General features: G+C 38.3%; 1 pseudogene; it reads left to right on the top strand.

Annotated features, from left to right (window-relative positions):
- Positions 1-24815, top strand: part of LOC103715075 — a 31265-nt pseudogene extending 6450 nt beyond the window's left edge.
- The last annotated feature ends 32 nt before the right edge of the window (positions 24816-24847 follow it).

Genomic DNA, 24847 nt, shown 5'->3' with positions numbered 1-24847 from the left:
AGAGGTATGGCTTCTGGAACTCCGGTCTCCTCTTGAAAGAGTGGTCGACTTGAATGCAGGAGGAGGAAGCTTTGATTGTTGGGAAGAAGTTGTTGGAGCAGTAAATGCAGATCTTCCCTTTTTCGTTTAAGAGCACTTGGAGAGCTTGAAAACTTGAATGCTTGGAGTGGAATATCTGTTCTCTGCCTTGCTACAGTCCTCTGTGGCTATTTAAGCCAACCCCCACGGAAACTAGCCGTTACTCTGCTTTTTCTGGCCGTTCTGCACACTCTGCGCAGCCTGACAATATGACCGTTGGTGGGTTGGAGTCGACTCGCGCGATCAGGAGTCGACTCGGCTGTAGCAGGAGTCGACTCACGCTTTTCCGGAGTCGACTCGGCAACTGTTCCAAATTTGAATTAAAGTTGCCGTCTTGACTGGGAGTCGACTCGTCTTGACCTAGAGTCGACTCGCCAACTTCTGGAGCTGACCTGGCAATTTTGGAGTCGGCTCATCCACTGAAGTCCGTGGATCCAATTTTGAATTTTGTCCACTCGAGTCGACTCGACTGTCCTGGGAGTCGACTCGAATCTCAGAGCCCGAACTCCCGATTCTCTGTCTTTTGGCTCATCCAGTCTTGGAGTCGACTTGAACTTCCTTGGAGTCGACTCGGCTCTCAGTTTCCGAAAGTTGGTCTTCTGCCTTTTGACGTGAAGCTTGTCTCGGAGTCGACTCGAGCTGTCTGTGAGTCGACTCGAATCTCAGAGGCAGTAACATGGTCTTCTGTCTGTTGATGGTCGCTCAGTCTCGGAGTCGACTCGCGTACTGCGGGAGTCGACTCGAATCTCAGAGTCCGAAAATCGTTCTCTGACTTTTTCCTTGTGTTCCTCTGAGAGTCGACTCTTACCTTCTTTGGAGTCGACCTGCCAACCATCGACTCGCGTTCCACTGGAGTCGACTCGAATCTCAGACCCGAAAACTGCTCTCTGACTTTTCTTTGTGTTTCTCTTGGAGTCGACTCTTACTACCCTGGAGTCGACTCGTTGAACATTGGAGTCGACTCGCGCACTTCGGGAGTCGACTCGTTGACAGTTTCTGAGTTGAAGCTTTCTGTCCTTCTGTCTGTTCTCAGTCGGAGTCGACTCGTATTGATCTGGAGTCGACTCGAGCTCGTGCCAGTGAACTTGATACGCTTGGAGTCGACTCGTGATACTCGGGAGTCAACTCGAGTCTCAGACTTTGGTTCAGCAGACTTCTTACCTTATCCAAAATACTATGAACCAAATCTAGAGACACTTGGACAGGATTTTCACTGAAACACTCAATTGAATTCATTAGTAATCACAAGATATACTCAAATGCTTTGAGCTCATCAAAATCAAATGGGGTTTTAATCAATCACTCCATAATCTCCCCCTTTTTGATGATGACAAAACTTTGAGTATATGTAAAATGAATTGCTCATAAAACAATGAAGTAAAATCCATAAATGAATTCAAATGTCTGATAATTTAATTTATCCAAGTTTGAAAGGAGTGAAACATTAAATTTCGGAGTTAAAGCTCCCCCTTTCATTTGGAATTATATAAGCCTTCATATTATGCAATCAATTGTTTGGCTTATATGTCATTAATGATTTAGCTTGATTAAGATTCAGATTCTCCCCCTCAACATATGCATTCAACTATGTTTTGATTCTCTGAATTTCCTTTTAATGCTTTGAAGTTTTTGAACTGAATTTTATCTTTTTAGAGGAAAAATCTGTCAATTTGTTCTTGAGTAGGATTCAGCTAATCTCCGAATATCCCTTGAATAGATTCTGGAGATTACTCCATTAGGAGCCCCAAAAGAGAGATAATGAGCCTCGAGGTACCGAATCCACTTAGAACAAATTTGAGTGTGTTTTTAAGAGTTTATCTTTTTATTTATTTCCATTGATTTCTTTTACATATTTTTTTATATTTCACCCCTTTTACACATTTTATACATATTTCTCCCCCTTTTTGTCATCATACCAAAAAGGAGGTAATCACACACAATCAATCATAAAGCAAAGCACATAATTGAAGATAAAATGTCTACTCATTGTATTGATATGAATGTGAATACATGTGAGAATACAATAAGTAAAGCAAAGCAAGACAAAACACAACTCAAACACATCTATGTCCTCCTCGAGGATGAAGCTCCCCCTCTCGAGGATGCATCTCCTCCTCTGGAGGATGTGGCACCTCCTCTCGAGGATGGTGCTCCTCCTCTCAATCGGCTCTGCTCCATGAGGAGGGTGACTGCATCTGTCACATGTCCGAGCTGCGTGATAATAGACGTGGTGGCTCTGCTATGTGTAGTGGAGAGCTCTGTCACCGACGCCTGAAGCCCAGTCACCGATGTCTGAAGTGCGTCCAGCTTGTCGATGAGTACATTCGCCAAGCGCTCGGCCCCCTCGGTGGTGGTGTGCATGTCACGACCTATCTCCTCTCGCATCTGTCGAGTGGAGCTCGTGACCTCACTCATGCTGTGGAACTGGGCCTGGACCAAACTCCGGACATTGTAGATCTCTTCCCGTACATGAGCCGTCATGTCAGTCACGGCTGTCAAGGAAGGGACCAACTGAGAAGATACGGGTGCAGGAGTGGGGGCAGGCACCGCACCTCGGAGCTCCCGAAGCAGCTCATCCCTCAGATCTCGGACGATCTCCTGCCGCAGCTCCCGGAGCTGCTCTGTATCAATACGGACCTCCATAGATGGTGGAACTGAGGAGGAAGGTCCGGCAGAGGTGGTAGGAGCAGGAGGAGTGGATGGGAGGTCTGGATGGTCTGGAAGGTCTGGGTAGTCTGAATCTGGCTCAGGACTGGGTGATGGTCTGGTGGTCTGAGCAGTGAGAGTGGACTTCCTAACCCAGATCCCTTCTCTCTTCCGAAATCCCATCCTGTGCATAGTCCCCGTACATAAGCGATCAGTCCATCGCAAGGCACGAGAGGGTTCCCTCTCAGGAATGGGAATCTCGTACTGCCTAAAAAGAAGAGTGAATAACATCCCGTATGGGAGTGAGAGCCTAGGTCTATCTAGGGGCTCACACATATACCTATAAATGAGCTTTGGAAAGTTGATCGGGGTGTCCTGAAGGATATAAGACATAATAGCTAAGTCCCTCTCATTCACAAAATCAAATCTCCCTGTCTTAGGGAAGATGGACCTGGACAGAGTGCTCAAAAGGATTCTCACTTCAATAGGAAGTGAGCTAGCAGATACCTCATCTAGGGGGGACTGAGGTGGATGCCCTAAGACGACCGTAAGGGCCGCAACTCTATCCTCAGGGTGTGCGGGAGCCACCCCTACTAATGGAAGGTGAAGGATATGGGCAATGAGGTCCTCTGTGACACGCAACGGGACACCTACTACCGTGCCCTCGATACCTCCATCTCCCCGATGGACGGTACTGTAAAACTCTTGAACTAGGCCAGGATAGGTGGGAAGGTCCAAGGTGAGGAAGTACTCTAGGCCCTGGGCTCTAAGCCTATCGCCTATGGTGAACCCCTCCCGGGAGAGATAGTCGAAATCGACAAACCTCCCGGAGGTGACGGCCTTCCCGGCCAACGGCCTAACGAGAACCACCCTAGGCGGGGAACGATCCGGAGGTGGTTGCCTCGCGGGATCGTGCCGCGCCTTGGAGCGCCGCTCGGGACCGGCCTCGGGACGGGACCTCTTCCTAACGACGGTCTTACGAGGCATCTTGACCTAAACGGGAAGAAAAATACCTAGAGGACGGTGAAGGACCGACAGAGGAAGCTCGGGACGGACCGGAAATGACTTAGGAACGGACGGAAACTCAATGTCCGGCGAAAAATCGACGGGAAAAGGGCTTGGAGACGATCGGGGATGACCTAGGAGTCGGCTCTAGGGCTTTGTGAACAGTGGCGGTTTGAGGAAAAGTGTTTGCGAAACGACAAACCTAGGGTTAAAAAGTCGGATCCCGACTGCGAGTCGACTCCCCTGAGTCGCGAGTCGACTCGACCTCGAGTCGACTCCAGAATATGCGCGAGTCGACTCCCGACAGTGTGCGAGTCGACTCCCCCTCAGCTGCCAACTTTGCGAGTCGACTCCCGCAAATGCGCGAGTCGACTCCCCCTTAGGAGCCGGCTCTGAAACTTACTCGAGTCGTCTCTAACCTTGGCACGCACCTAAAAACCATGCCATAATCGTGCCAAATGAGGGAAAATCACCTAATTAAGGACTGATTTGATGATCACTGCATAGAAACTCTATTTTAACCTCATTCTAATCATCAAAATCAATTAATCTAGTGAAAAACCCCACTAGGATGGATCAATCACTCCTAATCCCCTTCTAAGCACACTAAACCTCTCTTCACTTAGGGGTTTTGTAAAAATGTCTGCTAATTGATTATCAGTACACACAAATTGGAGTGACACATCACCATTCAATACATGATCTCTTATGAAGTGATGTCTTATCTCAATGTGTTTAGTTCTTGAGTGTTGAATTGGATTTTTAGTGAGATTTATGGCACTTGTGTTATCACAATTAATGGAGATTTTATCTTGTTTAATGCCATAATCTTCTAATTGTTGTTTAATCCATAAGATTTGAGCACAACAACTCCCGGCTGCAACATATTCAGCTTCTGCAGTGGATAATGCAACCGAGTTTTGTTTCTTGCTAAACCATGAGATTAGGTTTTTTCCTAGAAATTGACAGGACCCGCTGGTACTTTTTCTATCAAGCTTACATCCAGCGAAGTCTGAATCTGTGTACCCTATTAAGTTTAGGCTAGATTCTTTAGAGTACCACAGCCCTATGTTCTTAGTTCCAATTAAGTATTTAAAGATTCTCTTAACTGCAGCTAGGTGTGATTCTTTAGGATTAGCCTGATATCTAGCACACATGCACACACTAAACATAATATCAGGCCTACTTGCAGTAAGATACAGTAAAGAACCTATCATACCTCTATAAAGTTTTTGATTTACAGATTTACCTGATTCATCTTGGTCTAACTTACATGATGAGCTCATGGGGGTGCTGATTGACTTGTTTCCCTCCATATCAAACTTCTTGAGCATCTCCTTGATATATTTTGCTTGATTGATGAAGATGCCTCCTTCAGATTGTTTGATTTGAAGCCCGAGGAAGTAGTTCAGCTCTCCCATCATGCTCATCTCAAACTCACTCTGCATCAAATCAGCAAATTCCTCGCAGAGGCGATTGTTAGTAGCACCGAAAATGATATCATCAACATAAATCTGTACTAATAACATATCCTTATTTTTCTTTTTCAGAAATAATGTTGTATCTACATTTTCCCTAGAGAATTCATGTTCTAATAGGAATTTACTAAGTCTCTCATACCATGCTCTAGGTGCTTGTTTTAGTCCATAAAGTGCTTTGTTCAGTTTATACACATGATTAGGGTATTGATGTTTTTCAAAACCAGGAGGTTGTTCTACATACACCTCCTCATTAATAAACCCATTTAGAAAAGCACTCTTTACATCCATTTGATATAGTTTGAAGTCCTTAGAGCATGCATATGCTAATAGAAGTCTAATTGCCTCAAGTCTAGCTACGGGAGCAAAGGTTTCATCAAAATCTATGCCTTCTTCTTGATTATAACCCTTTGCTACTAGTCTAGCCTTATTCCTTATAACAATTCCATTTTCATCTAGCTTATTTTTATATATCCATTTAGTACCTATAATTGGATATTCAGAAGGTCTCTCCACTAGATCCCAAACCTTGTTTCTAGTAAATTGATTTAGTTCTTCTTGCATTGCATTTATCCAATTTACATCATTTTCGGCTTCTTCTATATGTTTGGGCTCAAAGTGTGAAACAAAAGCTAGATGATTATTCAAATTCCTAAGGGATGCTCTAGTCCTAACCGGTTGTGATGGATCATCTAGAATTAGTTCCTTAGGATGCCCGTGAGCATACCTCCAAGCTTTAGCTAGCCCATGATCCACTATAGGCTCTTGGTTTGACGATTCTCCTTCAATCAACTTTTGATTATCATCTTGTAATCCCATCTCATCTATCTTTTCTTCAAGTATTTCAATATCATCATCAAAATTAACCTTCTTACTAGATGAGATGTCACTAGAGTCATCAAAAACAACATGTATAGATTCTTCTATAACTAGGGTTCTTTTATTAAAGATTCTATAGGCTTTACTAGTTGTAGAATAACCTAGGAATATTCCTTCATCAGATTTAGGATCAAATTTCCCTAGATTATCTTTCCCATTATTATGTACAAAACACCTACTTCCAAAAACATGAAAATAGTTAACTTTTGGTTTTCTGTTTTTCCACAGTTCATAAGGTGTTTTCTTTATAATGGGTCTTAATAAAACTCTATTTAGTATATGGCAAGAAGTATTAATGGCTTCTTCCCAAAAGTACTTAGGGAGGTTACTTTCACATAACATCGTTCTAGCCATTTCCTCTAGAGTTCTATTCTTCCTTTCCACAACTCAATTTTGTTGTGGTGTCCTAGGTGCAGAAAAATTATGGGTTATCTCCTTTTTACTACAAAATTCATCAAATAATTGATTTTCGAATTCGGTACCATGGTCACTTCTAATGGCTATGACTGAAGACTCTCTAGCATTTGTTACTTCCTTATGGAACTTTTTAAACATTGAAAATGCTTGGTCCTTATGTGCTAGAAACATGACCCATGTGTACCTAGAGTAATCATCTACTATGACTAGACCATATTTATTTCCACCTAGGCTTGTTATTCTAGTTGGACCAAATAGGTCCATGTGTAATAATTCTAGAGGCCTAGAGGTAGAGACACATTTTATGGATTTAAAAGAGTTCCTAGATTGTTTGCCAAATTGACATGCTTCACATATTTTGTTCTTTTCAAATTTTAATTTTGGCAAACCTATCACGGAGTCTCTTTTAACTAATTTAGTTATTGTGTCCATGCTTGCATGACCTAACTTACGGTGCCATAACCAACTAGCATCATTATCTTTAGTTTCATTTACAACTAGACATTGGTTATGTTTTGCAAGATCTTCTAGGTCTACAACATATACATTTTCACGTCTAATCCCTTTAAAAACTAAGCTATTATCATTAGGATTTGTTATAATACATAGTGATGGTTTAAACATAACATCATATCCTTTATCACATAATTGACTGATGCTTAACAAGTTATGCTTAAGACCATCAACATATCTAACATTATCTATAAAAGTAGAAGGGGTGATTTGAACTTTACCAATACCAATGATGTGACCTTGGTTGTTGTCTCCAAACGTCACAGCACCTCCCTTCTTAGCTTCAAGGGTAAAAAATTGGTCTTTATCACCCGTCATATGCCTTGAGCAGCCACTATCCAAATACCAGCAATTTTTGTTGACCTTGGCTGCAAGACACTCCTACACAAGCAAATCATGTCATCTTAGGTACCCAAGTTTTCTTGGGTCCTTCATGGTTAATCAAGTTGGTTCCTTTTGGAATCCATACCCTTTTAATTTTTCTTTTAGTTTTACTTTTCCTAAAATTACATACATTTGCTTTATGGCCTACTGTACCACAACAAAAGCAGGTTATTTTCTTAGTTTTTGTTTTTCCAGCTTTAACAAAGAAGTTACTAAGAAGTTTTTGCTTATTTCTTGGTTTATATCCTAAACTGGCTTTATTAAACACTGCACGTTGACTATTTAGTATCATGTTTAATTTTTCAGAACTATAGGTAAATCTTTCAACTAAGGGTTTGTATTTGTTAAGTTCTTTAGTTAGTGTCTGATTTTCGGCTTTTAGATCATTAAGTTCTTTAGTAAGATCCTTATCTAAGGTTTGTTTATATTTTTTAAGTTCTGAAAATTCCTTAGTTAGTTTTTCATTTTCTTTAGTTAAGGTGTTGGTCTTTTGAGTTAAAAGTTGGTTGCTTGTTTTAAGTTCTATATTTTCTTTGGTGATTAAATCCTTATCCTTAACTAATTTATCGTATTTATGTAGGTATGATTGATTAGTTATTTTCAGTTCTTTATTCTTAAGATTTATAGCCTTATATTCTACCATTAATTCATTAAATGCATCATAAAGTTCATCAAAAGAAAAATCAGGATGCATGTCGGAAGTTACCTCGTTTTCGTTGGCCATGAAACAGAAATTGGCCTTCTCTTCTTGTTCATCATCTGATGAGGAGGATGATGAGTCGGAGTCCGGTAGGGTAGTGACAAGTGCCTTTTTCTTCTTGTACTTACTCCCCTTCTTCAGTAAGGGGCACTCCGCTCTTATGTGACCCGGCTTCTTGCACTCGTAACAACCAATCCCCTCATTTTTCCTTTCCTTACCTTTGTCTTTGCGGTAGGAATTTGAGGGGCCTCTCCTTTGATGATAAGACTTCTTGTGGTTGATGAATTTCTTGAACTTGCGCACAAGAAGAGCCTCACCACCATCTTCCTCATCTTCTTCTTCTTCACTGCTGCTGCTGCAAGACAAGTCCTTGTTAGAAGATGTAGATTTAAGGGCTATTACCTTTTTCTTATGGGAGGACTCTTCCTCGTTGTGTTGTTTCATGGTGAGCTCGTGCGTCATGAGGGATCCAAGAAGCTCCTCAAGTGGTAGCTTGTTCAAGTCCTTGGCTTCTTGGATTGCTGTCACTTTAGCTTTCCACGACCTCGGTAGACACCGAAGGATTTTCCTGACAAGCTCACTGTTAGTATAGTTCTTGCCAAGGCTTTTTAGACCATTGACAATATCAGTAAACCTAGTGAACATGGATGTGATTGTTTCATTTGAATCCATTTTAAATAGTTCATATTTATGAACCAAGATGTTTATTTTGGATTCCTTGACTTGATTCGTGCCCTCATGGGTCACTTCAAGTCTGTCCCAAATTTCTTTTGCTGAATTACAAGTTGAAATCCTATTGAATTCATTACGGTCTAAGGCACAATAGAAGACATTCATTGCTTTAGAGTTTAATTGTGCCTTCCTCATGTCATGTTCATCCCAGTCCATTTCTAGTTTAGGTACCTTAACACCATCTACGTAAATGGATGGGATGTATGGCCCATTTACTACAATGGACCACATCTCATAGTCTTGGGCTTGGATGAATATTCTCATCCTAGCATTCCAGTATGAGTAGTCAGATCCATTGAAGAAAGGGGGTCTTTGGGTGGACTGACCCTCAATGTGAGAAGATCCAAATGGGGTTGTCATTTTGATCTTTTAACTCTTGAGTGGAAGAGTTTTTGGCTCTGATACCACTTGTTGCCCAGATAGACAACCCAAGAGGGGGGGGGGGGGGTGAATTGGGTTTTTAAAATAATTTGGCTAATTAAAACTTTGTGGATGATTAATTAAAAACTATAGCAAGTTATTTAATTAAAGCCTAGTGCTGTGAGTAATGTGCGGAGAAGAAGATGAGAGACAATGCACTACAAACACAAAGTTTTATAGTGGTTCGGAGCTAACCCTTGCTCCTACGTCCACTCCCCAAGTCTCACTTGGGAATTTCACTATAACCCCCTTGGATTACAGCCGGTTGTTTTGCAAGCTCACAACCAAACTTGTTGTTTTACGAGCTCACAACGAACTCGGTCGGTTTTCCCAGGCTCACCGACTAGAACCAACCCCGATTGTTTTCCCGGGCTCACAATCAAACCCTTACACACGTTGGTTTTAACTTGGCTCACCAACCAACCTTAAACCCCTTGATTCAATCCCCCGATTGAATCAAGTAAATACAAGAGATAGAAGAAAACAGAAAATAGCTTCTCAAAAAGCAGATTTAAAACAATATAATCGTAAAGAAGTTAGAAGCCCTCAAACGCTTTTAAGCTGGTGAAGAGGTATGGCTTCTGGAACTCCGGTCTCCTCTTGAAAGAGTGGTCGACTTGAATGCAGGAGGAGGAAGCTTTGATTGTTGGGAAGAAGTTGTTGGAGCAGTAAATGCAGATCTTTCCTTTTTCGTTTAAGAGCACTTGGAGAGCTTGAAAACTTGAATGCTTGGAGTGGAATATCTGTTCTCTGCCTTGCTACAGTCCTCTGTGGCTATTTAAGCCAACCCCTATGGAAACTAGCCGTTACTCTGCTTTTTCTGGCCGTTCTGCACACTCTGCGCAGCCTGACAATATGACCGTTGGTGGGTTGGAGTCGACTCGCGCGATCAGGAGTCGACTCGGCTGTAGCAGGAGTCGACTCACGCTTTTCCGGAGTCGACTCGGCAACTGTTCCAAATTTGAATTAAAGTTGCCGTCTTGACTGGGAGTCGACTCGTCTTGACCTGGAGTCGACTCGCCAACTTCTGGAGCTGACCTGGCAATTTTGGAGTCGGCTCATCCACTGAAGTCCGTGGATCCAATTTTGAATTTTGTCCACTCGAGTCGACTCGACTGTCCTGGGAGTCGACTCGAATCTCAGAGCCCGAACTCCCGATTCTCTGTCTTTTGGCTCATCCAGTCTTGGAGTCGACTCGAACTTCCTTGGAGTCGACTCGGCTCTCAGTTTCCGAAAGTTGGTCTTCTGCCTTTTGACGTGAAGCTTGTCTCGGAGTCGACTCGAGCTATCTGTGAGTCGACTCGAATCTCAGAGGCAGTAACATGGTCTTCTGTCTGTTGATGGTCGCTCAGTCTCGGAGTCGACTCGCGTACTGCGGGAGTCGACTCGAATCTCAGAGTCCGAAAATCGTTCTCTGACTTTTTCCTTGTGTTCCTCTGAGAGTCGACTCTTACCTTCTTTGGAGTCGACCTGCCAACCATCGGAGTCGACTCGCGTTCCACTGGAGTCGACTCGAATCTCAGACCCGAAAACTGCTCTCTGACTTTTCTTTGTGTTTCTCTTGGAGTCGACTCTTACTACCCTAGAGTCGACTCGTTGAACATTGGAGTCGACTCGCGCACTTCGGGAGTCGACTCGTTGACAGTTTCTGAGTTGAAGCTTTCTGTCCTTCTGTCTGTTCTCAGTCGGAGTCGACTCGTACTGATCTGGAGTCGACTCGAGCTCGTGCCAGTGAACTTGATACGCTTGGAGTCGACTCGTGATACTCGGGAGTCGACTCGAGTCTCAGACTTTGGTTCAGCAGACTTCTTACCTTATCCAAAATACTATGAACCAAATCTAGAGACACTTGGACAGGATTTTCACTGAAACACTCAATTGAATTCATTAGTAATCACAAGATATACTCAAATGCTTTGAGCTCATCAAAATCAAATGGGGTTTTAATCAATCACTCCACAAATACAATAAGCATTATAATAAAATTGTGTGCTTAATCATAGATAATTTCTTTAGAAAGTCGAAACTGGCAGCTTTCTAGGATTTGCTAACCTAAGTTGATGACTATCTCAATTAACACCACCTTTCTTGTTGGAAGCAAGTTCAATTCCTTAAGACTAAATTCAAAGGTCCAGTATGCATCTTGTGGCCTACCTGACACAAGAAAAAGTGCTAATGCAAGCCTTATTGTGACATAGTAGAAGTCAAAATTGGAAACCAATATTAAATTTAACTAGAATCAATTAACACAAAAACTAGAAGAAAGAAGAAAGAGAACTAGAAGCCTGTTGAAGAAAACTAGAAAAAGAAAGAAAACTAGAAGTGGAACTAGAACTAGAAGATATCTATGGTAATGAGGTAAAGCTACGAGTGGTTGTGGGGTAACTTGTAGCTTAACCTCATTACCAAAGTCTTCATCCATGCTCAGAGCCCAAGATTCTTTCAAGGGTGGTAGCAACTTGCTAAAATCCACCAACTCATAGTTGTCATTCCTTAGAATCCATTAAGGTTTGCTCCAAAAACCACCAAAAGTGTGCAATGCCCACCATGCAAAATAAGTTAAAGTGAATACATGAGTAAACATGTAATAAAAATAACTTTTATTAATTGATTTTGAGTATACTTGGGTTGGGGGGGGGGGGGGGGGGTGGATTTATAGCTTCCTAGGGCCCTCTAAAAGTGGACTAGGACCTGAATTATTTGCAACCTCAAGGCTTCTAAAATAATAAGGGCATTTCTAGATGCATAAATCCTTTCAATGGTTAATTGGGCGATCAGAATGACCAAATCATTCATTTGCACCTATATTGACCAAAACTTGAACTTCTTTTAATGATAATAGTTTTTTTACCAAAAAATGAACTGACAGTAGAGGTATGTAGGTAAGGAGTCCATAGAGCACCTGATCTTCCATAAGATCAAAGTAAAATAGGAAAAGAGAATACGACCAAGAACTATAAGCTGGAAACTTGAACTAGAAGAGAATAACTAGAAACAGAAGAAAAATTAAGAACTAGAATATAATCTAAAGCTAGGGATAACTTGAAGTCCTCACACCTTCAAATTCATTCTGAACCTTCGACCTTGCACCTTCTGTTCTCACAAGGCATCACTTGAAGAATCTCAACCTCTACTAGTTCGGGCTCACATTATAGTCTCTCGAGCACCTCTTATCACAAAAAAATAAAGGAAAAGTCATTCTTAAATTATTAGGCCACAAAATGACAGTTTTGTATATATCCAAAATTTCCCAACACATTTTTGATAACTTGGCCATGTCTTCCTTATCTGATTGGATATAGTGAAATGGTTTTGCATAAAAAATTTAAATATATTTGTGCTACTAAAGCTTCCTTTTAAACTGATCATGAAATTACTATTTTCACTACTACTTGACATAACCTTCAAAATTTTTGTTCATTGGTTACTTGTGAGTCAAGAATTATGTTGTGTCCTTCCATCCGGTCACGTTGCATGTTTGGTGGCCATCTAAATTATGTTCTTTCTCACTAATAGATCTTTGCACCATTGACATTCAAGTTTACTCAAACATAGTTTTCAATGCACCTTGCAATATTTTTATGCTTTGATGGTCTTCCATCACATGTGTTATTCTTAAAAGTGCTCATTCTAGACATTTACCCTCTCTTATATCAAATTTATGATACAACTAATGGGTCCTTCACTCGCATCAACATATTGGCATCATTACTATTTGATAATTTGATATTTGGTGGTGGAATACAGATTTCAAACTACACTAATGCTGCTGAGTATTTTTGGCTATATATAACCCTCATCCGAGATCCAACCAAGGTAAGTCGAGATAAATTAATATCAGAAAGCTTACTTGATGCTGGACAAATTAGAAATGGTTGAATCTTCAAATTCAGTCTATGTTGTCCATGGTAAAGTCATCTTTCAAACTATTATGCACTAAACTTCTACCAACACTGTCAACTTGACCTAGAAAAGCAAAATCTCATCACCTACTCCGATATTAAGTTATCATGAACTTGTAAAGAAGGTATATATCAAAAGAATCATGTCTCTCTGATGTTAAGTATCGAGGCATCAATCTTTGATCTTATTCTAGCAATGTTTTCAATGTATCCCTGATATTCTTTGGTCTTTGGTAATATTTGGCCTTTTCTATTTGGCAATTGAGACTTTTTGATATAGATTTTGCTATAAGAGGAACCAGCATCATATAACCATAGGAGAAGATACTTTTGGCGTGCAATACCACCATACAAAACAATCAGGCCCACCATGGTGAGAACCAATTGCAACATGAGCCTAGATGAGGGAGAAGCTAATGGACCACTACACCCTTCGAACCACTAGGTTAATAAGCTTATCCCAACATGGCCAAATAAGATTTCAAGAATGCATGAAATTCTAGCTATTAAAAAAAAAGGAAATACTAAATTAAATACTTTTATTTAACACACATCAAAACTACACAAATAGATTATTAAACAAATAATCAATATTACTATATTTCCATTTAGTAAAGAAAAATATCCTAGTCAAACTAATGCCATATTCAAATAAATTTTTAGTGTTATATACTATTGATTATCCTATCACAAGAAAAGATCCTTCTGATTTTTTTTAGCAATTGTTTAATTTCTCTTTTAACACGACAAAAGGAAGTTGTTGAGAGAAACTATCACTAAATAATTTATTACAAGAACATATATTAAGAAGTTATCTCATTTGGCAAAAACATATTTTTCTATACAGACTTTATATGAATGTATCTAAACAAACTTGAGCTGGTATAGAGACCTTGTACAAATTTGATTTTGCATGACTTGTTAATGCATCAAAACACCTCTACTGGCACCAATATGGGAGGATCTAACTTGTGAATCTCGACTATTGCATTGTCACTTGCTTACTAGTATTTTCATGATGTAAACAATTACTATTTCAGTATGATGCTAGCACTTTAGCCACTGAAATAACCTTATTTAAGATGGATATACTAATAAATCAAACCATGGATATATATGCGCTTAGCATAAAACAAACGTAAGAGGCATTGCCTCATAAATAATCTAAAAAGTAAATCTATCTATAATTAGGTCATAGTCCTCTTTCCACCTCATCAAATCCTTTTCCTCAATCAATTAGCATTATCTCGAAGCAAAATCAACCTTCCACTTGACCCTCTATTCAACAAAACCAACAGAAACCATTGAAAATTTATATTTTTTTAACCTTTTGTTCATTTTTTATAATGAAGAGAGGTCTAGCAAAGAAGAAAAATGAGAAAGAATTTTTTTTTTTTTGGTAGAGGAAAATAAGAAGGGGGGTCTTTTTTTTTGGGCAGAAGAGTTTGTCGAAAAAGGTAGGAAGTTTTTTGGGAAATAAATAACAAAGCAAGGTAGAAAGGAAGTAGTAAAGTAGGCAGTGGAAATAAAAGGATGTACTTGCATTTATCGAAATAATACTTAAAAGATTTTGATGAGTATTATAAATAAAAAAAATAAATATATCAATTGATTTAACTATTTGAGAACTGATTTTCTATTTTTGGATCACCAAAATATGTTCTAATTAAGCACACTAAGCACTACTCTCTCTCTCTCTCTTGTTATGTTGAGTAAAAGTTATATAGAGGCTAGATCATTAACTTTGGAAGGCATAATTTTTAACTACAACCTAGTATTAGATATCAATTTGTCCCTTTGTTCTAGTAGCAAAGAGTTGTTATTAATCATTTTCAATATATACCCTAAGAAATGATACTAATTATATCTAGACAAATGAATGAACCTATATTTATAACTACTATGTAAATGATTTTATTTTACTATTAGTTTCATTAGTTGCTAGCTAAAATTGAATTTTAGTTATTAATCACATAAATATAGGGTTCATAATATCCTAAAGTCTTCTACCTATGTAGTTAAAGATGAAAAAAATGTATGACAAAGAATATTATATTTACTAAAACTAGAACAAAATCACAAATTCATTAAATAAGCATTGCATTTACGTTTTCATCAGACAACGACATATTTAGTTAATCATACTCCTCTATAATTACAAGTTTCATAATATACCGCATCACTTCGATCAATGGAACCAAGAGCATATAAAAAGTTATAATAAATATTATGATCATTATTTTTGTTGAAATTTAAGTAAGATAAAATCAATATTTTATTAAAGGAGCAAGGATGTTTATTAAAACTATGACATCATTAAAATAAAATAAAAAATAAAATATATTATGTAAACTAAAGAACCCTAATCTTTGATTATGAATGGAATATTGAGAGCAAGGGCAATTTAGTTATTATCAAAAAATCATGCATGCACATAGATAAGTCATGAGTTTGCAAGAGAACCCGGTGCATGAACCTAAGCAATGACATTGGGGAATATTAATTAGGATAACCTAGTGGCTAGTAAATGCCTACTGTATTCTCACACTTAGAATTTGAACATAAAATGTATCCAACATTCAGCTCATTTACTGTATCCTAATCCTTCCTTTTTGTGATGCTACTAGCTAAAAGTGATTTTCTTCCTAAGATGGCATCATTGGGTAGCCATTCTCGATTATCTAGCACTATTCTTCTAATCATAGCCATTTGATCTAAATCACATGATTAAAAATAAATGATATGACCTATAAATTCTAGAAGTCACCATCAATTTTTACAGCAAAGATGAGGGTAAAATAGTTATTTCAACACTTGCCCGAAACCTTATAGACCTCCTCTCTAATTCCCTTTCCTCCACACCGTCGAAAGCCAACTAATTTTTACTCTCCATTAAGTCTTCATCAATCTCTTTCTGGGTTTATTCCTGTCTTTTTCTCTTCTCTAAAGTGAGGCAAAATACACAGAGGCACATAGAGGCCCAAAGAATAAAGAGGTACGTAGAAACAAGCCAAAGATGGGTTGAGGGGAAGTCATGGGTTGGGGTTTTGGAGGTAAAAGATTAGATACATATTTTAATAGATTTTTATCTTGTTTTCTTAGTTAAAATTATATATATATATATATGATTAGACCAAGCAAAGTAGTACTAGTTCTGAGGTCATCGAAAGTTAGATTGACATGAATCATTTTTTTAATCTCTATTGTTTTTTTATCTTTTTTTGATGAAGGAGAAGTATTGTGCCCCTTTTTATCAGCAGGGAGATGATTCTATTTTGATTTTTTGGACTTCTTAGCATTTATGAGAAGAGAGAAGGGGATGGTCAACCAATGAGCTCTTTCACTATTTTGAATATTTTGGAAATATATATTCGTTCATATAGAGGGTTTCTTCTTTGAGGTTTATGAAATCTATTTGTACAATTTATTTATGAGATGCATCTAGTTTTGTTGGGTTGTTTTTATTCTATCTCCCAGCACGATAAGTAGGAAAGGGAAGAACAATGTTTTTGTCTTTTTTTAACCTTGTTTTAGATTAGATAGGAGAGGATTAGGGTTAAGGTATTGAAAACATGGGAACGGGGATAGGGAGGGGAGTAGGGAGACAAAGAAAGTAAAAACAAACTTAATCATTTGGCTTCTTTCTCCTTCTTTGCGCCATGTACTATGAGAGATGGAGGTATTGGTTTATGGAAGAAATTATACTTCTACCTATTTGAAGCATTGATTTTTAGAGAGTTTGTATTTTTACCTCATTTAATTTATCTATTTTCATTTTCATTTCTAATCTCTACTCCATTTTGGCTTCTGATTTAAGTTTTCCCACCCCCCACCCCCCCAAAAAAAATCATCCTTTTATCCCATTTCTATATATTGTAATTCTATTACTTATCCAAAAGGTTTTTTTTTTAAAAAAAGATTTTTGAAGAAAAAAGGAGTGGTTCTAAATAATAAGATTATTGATTAGAGGAGAAAGGAGATTTATGAAGAGAAAAAGGAAGCAAGAGGGGCTTTAGAAGGGGAAAGGAGGGATTTTTGATGAGTTTTAGGGTTTTGCTGGACGGTAGCTTGGTTGTGATATGATCAAGTATCTTGTTGCTTGATGTTATCTACTAGCCACATCTCATTTCTCTCATGCTCTCAAAACCCATGTTCACTTTCCTAGGTCTATCCCTTACCTTGATATGCCCAAGTCGATACACCAATACTCACTCTCTACTTTTTGTTTCTTCTTTTCTCTTTTGTAATCCCTCACCTTGATATGCCCAAGTCGATACACCAATACTCACTCTCTACTTTTTGTTTCTTCTTTTTTCTTTTGTAAACTAATTTAGGAAGCTCATTTTGATTTCCTTGGCTAGAAAACCAATATGGAAGGCCAGGGCGAGATTAGCCAATTGGGAGTTATTGGAGGAGAAGGAGATGGATCTCGAGACAAAGATTCCATGAGCCGAAATAGAGAAGATGAGAACACAAGCAACTTAGAAACTAATAGTTTGGAGGAAATTTCTAGTGATGATTTGGACCAAGAAAACCCTCGTAAGAAAAAAAGATATCATCGCCACACTGTTGAACAAATCCAAGAGCTTGAAGCGTAAGAGAGATTATTTTCCAATCCTTTCTTTCCTCTCTTGCTTGATTTTTCAATATTCTGCTAACTTTTTTTATGTGGCCTCTTGGCTTGGTTAATTTATCTACAGTCTTTTCAAAGAGTATCCCCACCCAAATGAGAAGCAAAGATTGGAATTAAGCATACAGCTTTCCTTGGACCCTCGCCAAGTTAAATTTTGGTTTCAGAATCGAAGAACCCAGTTAAAGGTAGAAAGCATATCAAATTTTATTTCTTTGTAAAAATGGATATAATAATATGGTGAATTTTGATTTCTTTACAATTTGAGTTATTAACTTATTTAGTTGGTTACCATTGAGCTTTTAGTCAAATAGTATTATTTATTTCTTGCCCCTTGGGTAAGATGTCAAGGGTTTGATTCTGAGTTGCTTCGGCACTCACTTTGACCTTTCGTGGGTAAGGGTGGCTATAGATAGAATGTAGGGATTAGCCTCTTATGGTCTCTAAAAGAAAGTCTTGTAAATTGGTCCAGCTGGTAAAGTCTCTTAGTATTATACAAAAAATCTAGGTTCAAGTTTGCATAATCTTAATAAATTATTTATGGGAATTGCCTATTTTCTTCTAAAAATAATAATTTAGCTTGTAAATGTTGGTAACAGACACAAATCGAGCGTCATGAGAACTCAATTCTCAGGCAAGACAATGAAAAGCTGAAATCTGAGAATATGACGATTAGGGAGGCAATGATGAACCCACGCTGCAACACTTGTGGTGGCCCAGCAATACTTGGAGAGGTCTCTTTAGAGGAACAGAATATGAGAATAGAGAATGCCCGTTTGAAGGATGAGCTTAATCGTGTTTCTTCTCTTGCTAAAAAGTTTTTGGGAAGGGCTATGTCTTCATTGGACAACCCAGTCCCTCCTACAATGCTGAACTCTGCGTTAGAGCTTGCGATCGGTAATAATAGCTTTAGTGGGCTTGATATGATTCCTACTTTGCCTACCATGCCAGCTTTTGTTTCAGGAGCTTCCAACCCATTAGTCTCAATTGCAACTCCTTCAGCTAGGAACTACGGTGTATTGGGTGATGCAGATAAGTCAAATGAGAGATATGTGCTTTTGGAGCTTGCATTAGCTGCAATGGAGGAGCTAGTACAGATGGCTCAATTGGAAGAACCCCTTTGGGTTCCAAGCTTGGAAGGTGGTAAGGAGATGCTCAACTATGACGAATACCACCGAGTGTTTCCTCGTATCATTGGGGTGAAGCCTATTGGATATGTATCTGAGGCCACAAGAGAGAGTAAAGTGGTGATCATAAATAGCCAAGTTCTTGTGGAGACCCTCATGGATGCGGTAATACTCTTATTCTTTCCTTTTATTATATTATTTTTTTCCTCATGGATGCAGTAATACTTTTATTTTGCCTAAACTATAATAGAATTTAAATTTTCTTTATTAGAACTTGAATCTAGATGATAATTGATAGAATGATAATCTCACTCCATAGATCACATTTTACATCACTTTCACTTTTCTAATTCTAAATATAAAAAATATTTGTTTTTGTTTTAGCTTTTTAAAATTATAAAATTTTTTGCTTAATAAAACTTGTTCAATATAATCAAACTATTTTAGTTTTATAAAAAAAATTTTCTCTGATCATTGGTGGTTGTAGCAATGGCAGTAGTACAACAAGGAGAGTAATAGAGGATATTATGGAAGTAGTAGCAATTTTGCTATGATGGAGATGAAAGTTATGGTGGTGGAGGTAGTAGTCCTAGTAGTGGCAGTATTAGGGCTAGTGGCAATATAAATGGTTGAAAGGATACTAAGGAAGTTGCAAAGACTATGTTTGAAAAATTTGAATTCCTTATTTTTTCAAAAAAAGTAAAAGCAAGTTCTTTTTGTGGTTTCATTTTTATCAAAAATAATGAGAATTCTTTTTTAAAAAAATAGAAAAAGAAACAATAATATATTTTTGTCTAGATATTCATGTTTTTATTCTTACAATAAACATAAAAACAAAAACAAACCAAACTAATTTTTGAGCTTTCTACTTTATGTTATAAGTTGTTGCTGTATTTGGTTATCGTAGCTCTTTATAGTGGTCATATAAAGTTATGTAGTGTTGAACTAGGCCAATTAGAATCTAAGATTCTTTTTTGATTCTTGGTTTCCTCATTTGGTTCAAATCTTTCTACATAGACTCGTTGGGCGGATATGTTCCCTACTTTAATTGCGACAAGCACAACCATCGACACAATAAGCAATGGAGTGGATGGAACCAAAAATGGTACACTTCAACTAGTGAGTCAATATCTTGTCATTCTTTCTCCTATATTAGAGCTTGTTCTATTACCTTTTATTAATGATTTTCTCATTATGAGTTATCTTTGTATTCTAGATGCATGCAGAACTTCAAGTTCTTTCCCCTCTGGTCCCAATTCGCAGTATAAACTTTCTTAGATATAGCAAGCAGCAAGCTCAAAATGTATGGGCAGTGGTGGATGTCTCCATAGATAGTGACAAAAATTACCCTCCAAGTCCTGGCACATATATGAGCAGTAGAAGATTACCTTCTGGTTGTTTAGTGCAAAACATGCCTAATGGTTACTCAAAGGTAATATCTCTCTCGCCTTTATGGTAGAGATCACTATCTCTTTTTACTAATACCCATCCTTGTTATAGTTACACAAGCATGCGATTTCTTTAAATTTCATAATCTATTGATGAAATAAATCATGGAGAGATTACACAAATTGGATTCAAGGCTTAATGTAATTTATAATTTTACATTTATAACTCCAATGCCTCTACATTTATAAGTTAAGAATGCAGCATAGAAATTTGGTTAGGTTGCAAGGCTTTGATTCTACCAGCAATTTTTTCAATCAATAGGAGCTAGACTAGACTGTGGCCAAGTGGTCTAAAGGATTGGATTCAAGTTTTGGTCCTCGTGAGAGGGCATGGATTCAAATCCCACTTCTAATATTAATCCATGTTGAGGTTTGGAAATCCCCATCAAGAAAGTTTTTAGATGATATGGAGTGATTTTGTTGACTAATTTTTTGATAAGATTTTAAAGATAAAAAAGATGTTTGATGAATGGAGGAAAAGCACTATAGTACCAATTTATATGAATAAGAATGATATTCAAAATCATTTTAATTATTCTAGTATCAGACTTGGGAGCTAATTATGAAACTTTGGGAGAAGGTGATTGAGCACGAATTGAAGTGTGAGGCAAAACTGTTAGTGAATTAAATTGGTTTTTCGCCAAGTGGGTTTACTATGAAAGCTATTTTTCTATTTCCGAGTATGACGAAGAAGTATAGAGAAAAGAGACAAAATCTTATATAATTTTTATTGATTTTGATAAAGTATATAATAGAGTCCCTAGAGAAGTTTTATTGTAGATGTTAGAAATGAAATGAGTTTCTATTAGATATAATATTGTGATTAAGCACATATACAATAAAGTTGTTACTAGTATGAGAATTGCTAGTGGTAGTACTAGTAGGTTTACAATCCCGATAAATTTTTACCAAAGATTTACTCTAAGTTCTCATCTTGCTAGTTATGGATAAGCTTACTAGATATATTTAGGGTGGTGTTTCTTGGTGCATACTATTTACAGATGATATCTAAGATCGATGTTAATCTTAAATTAGAATTGTGGAATCATTAAAATCTAAGGAATTTAGGTTAAAATACATGGAGCACATTTTTAGTAAAATTGGAAATAGAGATGAAGGTAGAGTGAAAATTGAGGATTATAAAATTCCTAAAAATAATTATTTTTGATATTTATGATTGATTATTCATAAGAAAAGAGAGATTAAAGATGATATTATCCATAGAATTAAAGTAGGTTGGATAAAATAGAGAAATATAATCGGGATGCTATATGATCCTTGGATACTTGCCAAGTTGAAAGAAAAATTTTATAAGACATATAAATAAGCTATACCCTATAGTGCAAACCATTGGGTAGTTAACAAACAACATCTTGCATAAGATATATGTGGTAGAAATGAGAATGTCGAGATGTATGTATGATAATACAAAAAAAGATAGAATAAGAAATAAACTTATTTGTAAAAAGATAAAGGTAGCACCAATTTAAGATAAATTGAGAGAATGACGTCTTAAATAGTTTGGATATATTTAACATTGGCCGAGGGATGCATCTGTACGAACGAATGATTTGATATATATAGAAGAAAAGAAGAGAGGCAGAGGTTGATCAAATTCACATAAATTGAAGTAGTAAGAACTTGATATCTCAATATCTTTGAGAAGGTACGGTCGTAGATTGAGCAAGCATTATGCACATTGCTTTGTATTCTTAATATTGTTAATGTCACCCCCTTAATATACTATGCATTTACAGCGCATCGTAATAAACGATTTAGCTACTACTACTTACTCGAGACCATGGGCCAAAGGAACGCCCAATCTATGTTCAATGAAACGTATCCCCCGTGGGCAAAATCTCGACTCTTCTAATGTAATGATTCTCTTGGGTTTTATTCGTTCTCTAAAAGTTGGAAGTCTTCGTAGCAATCCCATTAGCTTCCATACTATACTGTCTTTGCAGTTCTTGAGCTCTTTGTGATGTTTAATCCCTTAACCCTTTGGCTTTTATTACGCTAGAGCTTAGCATTTTGTGTATTTATTCTATATTTGTTTGATATTTGTCTTAATAGTTTAGAATACCTCCTCTCCGGATCTTTCCTTGCAAGTAATGAGGTGAGTCTCTATGTCTTGGTTTTTAAGAAGTCATGATCAAGGCAATGAAGAAAGGATAATTAACAAGAGAAAACTGGTCGCTGTTGGCTTGCAGGTCACATGGGTGGAGCACACAGAGTATGATGAGTCGGGGGTGCATCCACTGTACCGGCGTATGCTCCGCTCTGGGCTGGCCCTCGGAGCCGGCTCCTGGGTTTCCAACCTTCATCGCCGTTGCGAGTGCGTCGCCAATCTAATATCCTCCTTCACCACAGACGAACACTCCGGTAAGTCAGCAAAGAAGTTTTGATAGAATCCGTTGCTTTGGCGCCGGTATAAAACTCCTACTTCCATCTGTGAAACCAACAGCGATATCAATGGCCGGAAAGAGGAGCATGATGAAGCTGGCGAGGCGGATGACGGACAACTTCTGTTCAGGGGTGTGCGCTTGGGCAACGCATAATTGGAGGCAGTTGACGGCGGGCACCTTCGGCGAGGACGTGCGCGTGATGACGCGAAAGAGCGTGAACAACCCAGGAGAGCCGCAGGGCGTGGTGCTCGGTGCAGCCACCTCGGTGCCGGTCCCCGTGCCCCCGCAGCGGCTCTTTGATTTCCTCCGTGACGGGCGGCGCCGCGGCGAGTGGGATATCCTCTCCAATGGTGGGCGCATGCACGAGGTTCTCCACGTTGCCAAGGGCCACGACGCTGCAAATGCTGTTTCTCTCCTTCGTCCCACCGTAAGAAACTAATCCAATCCCCTGACACACTTTATTTTTCCTTGACCTGCAGTTAGTATAAACCTCCGCCTCTGGTCAAAGAGGAAGGTGCAACTTTTGCACTGCAATTTATAGATATAGCCACTATATATATCATTCATGTTGGAGGCAGGCAGCTCTCATTTATTTTTGAAATACGATGACGTACTAATAGCATTGACGAAGAAGAGCTGTCCATCTCCAAGATAGATGAGTTGCATATCCACATTAGTATTGTACTCTATCGTACAAAGTCACGTTGTAGATGATCTTGTTTTTGGTGATCTTCGCTATGCTATTTTCACTTTCCATAACTTTTTCTTTTTAATCATACCAGTCTTTGCTATGCAATTGTCATTTTTCTTAACTTTTCCTTTTTTATATCATATGCGCTGTATTATTAATTTTATGTAATGCTATTTAATTTTTGAATAATAAGGTAGGGTTCTAAAGTGTTGTTGTTTTATTTTTTTTAAATTTGTTAAAAACAAGATGTTAAAAACTGAACATCTTGGCAATTTTGGCAGAAGCCTATAATCATATGAACTAAGAATTGATTTGCTTCAGCTAATTTGAGAAATGTTAAAACCAAAAAAGAACTGGAATGTGATATGTATGTTGAGATGTTTCCATATTTTGGCCAATATTTATAACACCTACCGTATTGAAATATTGATGATTCCAGTAGAAACTTCTATTTAATTCAAAATAAATTTAATATCACAAATTTTGTGAAATATTTATCTACCAACTATCAGAAGGCATTGATTTATATTGATCAAGATAAATAATTTTTATTATATTACATACCAATATCAATACAAATTGATATATCAATGCAAAAGAAAAAGAATTATTTTGCTGAAACTTTATCCTTTCCCAACTCTTCTATCTCCCCATTTCTTTTCCCTTCTTCCTTCCGTGGAGCTCATCGACGTACGTTTATGTGAATTGCTTTTTCTTCCTCCATTTCTCCAGCGTACTTGTTTTTATTTTGCATTCATATCTTTCTTAGGTATTTCATATTTACATTTTTATGAGTATTCATGTGTTGTTCAAAAAATTGAAATAATGGAGTTGTGCTAACAGGTGGTGGGGGCGAGCGAGACGAGCATGCTAATTCTCCAGGATACATTCACGGATGCATCAACAGCACTTGTGGTGTATGCTCCGGTGGACTTATCAGCAATTCACGTTGTGATGAACGGCGGCGACCCGGGCTACGTCGCCCTCCTCCCTTCTGGGTTTGCTATCCTCCCCGACGGGTCTGGCAGCCCGGCAGCCACCGCCAGGAGTGGTGCAGGCGAGGCGGCTGCGTCACCGACCGGTGGGTCCTTGCTGACGGCGGGATTCCAGATCCTGGTGAGCAGCATTCCAACTGCGAATCCCACACAGGATTCCGTGGAGACCGTCATCAATCTTATGTCTTGCACTATCCAAAATATCAAAACTGCAGTCCATTGTGAAAATGGAGTGTGTTTTGGTGGATAAGTGGCGTCTAGACATAAGTAGGGGATTATGCTTTGAAGAAAAACATTATGATAAACTAAAGGAAACTAGAGTCTAATAAGAGTCGGAAGTGCTTGCGTTGGGGTTGAGTCAGGAACGAGCTGTGCCTGAATAACCTTTGTTTAGCAT

The sequence above is a fragment of the Phoenix dactylifera genome, chromosome 17 (assembly GCF_009389715.1).
Source record: "Phoenix dactylifera cultivar Barhee BC4 chromosome 17, palm_55x_up_171113_PBpolish2nd_filt_p, whole genome shotgun sequence".
NCBI classification, from domain to species: domain Eukaryota; kingdom Viridiplantae; phylum Streptophyta; class Magnoliopsida; order Arecales; family Arecaceae; genus Phoenix; species Phoenix dactylifera.
Note: the sequence above shows the minus strand (reverse complement) of the source record. Positions and strands in the feature narration are given on the sequence as shown.